General features: G+C 51.4%; 1 long non-coding RNA gene across 1 annotated transcript; it reads right to left on the bottom strand.

Moving 5' to 3' along the window:
- Window positions 1-860: 860 nt before the first annotated feature.
- LOC140681203 (uncharacterized) lies at window positions 861-1885 on the bottom strand. The gene is made up of 3 exons (XR_012052441.1): window positions 1596-1885; window positions 1153-1312; window positions 861-966 (listed from the first exon to the last, which is right to left on the bottom strand). It is a non-coding gene; the product is annotated as an uncharacterized lncRNA (long non-coding RNA).
- Between the last annotated feature and the right edge of the window lie 319 nt (window positions 1886-2204).

Genomic DNA, 2204 nt, shown 5'->3' with positions numbered 1-2204 from the left:
TCATTGACTCCGTTACGAGGCAGAGCCCATTGACAGAGTTCTGGCCACCCCACAGGGTGGGCCCTCCAAGGGAACCCCATTCCTCCCAACTTCAGCTGAGAACATACCCAGCAATTAGTGACACTGAGTGCTTTGGCTACCTTGGTCTTTAAATTTCCAAAACATTTTGATGACTGATCTCTTGGTGAAACTCTGGAAGTGTTTTGGCAAACGTCAGTAGTACTTTAGTGACACGGTTCTTCATTCTTTTTGCTCAATCTCATTCAAGTTAGGAACAATAATTCTGTTGTCCATGGAGCTGGCACCTTTTTAATTACAGTATAATGCTCCAAGGTCCTTTATTGTTCAGCTTTATCATGTTGTCTGTGGGTAACAAGGCTTGGTGGGGCCCTTTCCCCTTTGGCTGGAAGAGGGCCAGGACCTCTATTTAAAGAAAAAAAAAAAGGTAAAGAGAAAAAAAACCAAACAATTAGATGAATTGTAAAAGATACAAGTAAAATCCAAGTGCTAGTGAAACAACTTCTGTAACTTTGCATTAAGAGGTAAATGATCTTTTTAAAAAGAGAACTCACTTATTTACATTGTAAATGTGCTGATGGCATGGATCCATCTTACTGACCTCAACAGCCTTTTTTACAGCTTTTGGGGTTTGTTTCCAACATTGTTATTTTAAATTGTGGTCGAAGCAATAGGAAATTGATTGGGGCCCTTCGAGCTCCAGGCAGGACTGGGAATCTCAACTCTGTCAAACCCCAAATCTTTTAGAAGATGACCTTCCTTCTCACCCTGTGAATGAGCTGCACATTCCCTCGGAAATTGTCAGGGGTTTCTTACAGATGAAAAATCCCACTTACGGCTTTTTGCTCTGGTTTGGAAGTGGGAAGGGCAGATCTCCATCCATCAGCTCCAGACTGCACTGCCTCAGGAACACGGCTCACTTGCCAGCTTTGGCCACTCGTGGCACGTCTAGAGGAGGAAGAAAGTGCAACTGCACGATTCCAGCCAAAAAGAAATGAAGAATGAATAGTGGAGATCCAGGCATTCCTGTGGAGATTCAGGGGTTCAGTTGGGACAGTGAAGAGTTTGGGTCCTTGCCAATTGGATGTGTGTCCCCAGCTGCAATCTCCTGGCCTGCAGGGGAGTCTCACTCACCTGCCAAAGCAGAAAGCTCAGGCACTGTGCTCGGAATAGGCTTGTCTGATGCAAAGCTGTCAGAGCAATGTGAGGGCAGAGCCAGCCCAGCTGTGCCCAGGGCAGAGCCCAGCAGAGCCCTGGCAGAGCCCAGAGCAGCCTCAGCACCCGCAGAGCCCGGCTGCAAGGAGAGAAACCAGAAACTGCCCGTCAGCTGAAGGCTGCTGTCCCCTTGTCCCAGCTGCCCACAGAGCCCAGGCCATGCTGGCTGTGCCCAGAGCTGTGCCCAGAGCTGCCCATCACTGCTGCCTTTGGGAGCAGAGCAGGAGGGCAGGACATTCCCAGCCTGCAGCCAGCCACGGCACATCCAGCCCTCAGCAGCTGCCCAGAGCAAGAGACTCCTTGTGCTTGTTGCTGTCTCCCAAAAGCTCTGATCCCACCATGCCAAGCAGACGGGGACTCACCTCACGCCATCCTCCGCTGGGAGAAAAGCTGGTCCCAAACGATGTCCTCAGCCTTCTCCAAGGGCACGGCCCATCCACGCTGCAGCTGCTCCCAGGCACTTCCCAATCCTGACTGGACCTTACATAGAACGCTTCCTCTAGAAAAACAAACAACAAACTGTTGAAAAGAGATTAGAGACAAAGGGAAACAAGAAAAAAACTCTTTATCTCTGTCAAGGGCCTGAGGAAGGCCCAACCCCTACATGCTAGGGAAAATCCCACCCAAAGGGGAGAGAAGCCCACACTTTCTCTCTTCCCTCCTACACTGCCCCCCAAAATAACAGTGATCCCAAAGCAAACAAGGGCAGTTGAGCAGCCCAAGCCCTTCCTTGCCTGCAAAGCAAAGCAGCCCCTGCACAGGTTCTGGAATCCCACCTCTGCTCCCACCATGGAGGTTTGTTTGTGTCAGGCTGGCTGCCCCAGCCCCAGCCCCAGCCCCAGCCCAGGCCATGCTGGGTGCTGGGGGCTGTTGGCAGGGCCAGGAGCCCACTCCCATTTTGTATCCACCCCAACCCGTGCCCCCGGCCCTGCCAAAAAGCAGCTGGGCAGCGACTGAAGTTGCATCTGCCC

The sequence above is a fragment of the Taeniopygia guttata genome, chromosome 32 (genome assembly GCF_048771995.1).
Source record: "Taeniopygia guttata chromosome 32, bTaeGut7.mat, whole genome shotgun sequence".
In the NCBI taxonomy this organism is placed as follows: domain Eukaryota; kingdom Metazoa; phylum Chordata; class Aves; order Passeriformes; family Estrildidae; genus Taeniopygia; species Taeniopygia guttata.
Note: the sequence above shows the minus strand (reverse complement) of the source record. Positions and strands in the feature narration are given on the sequence as shown.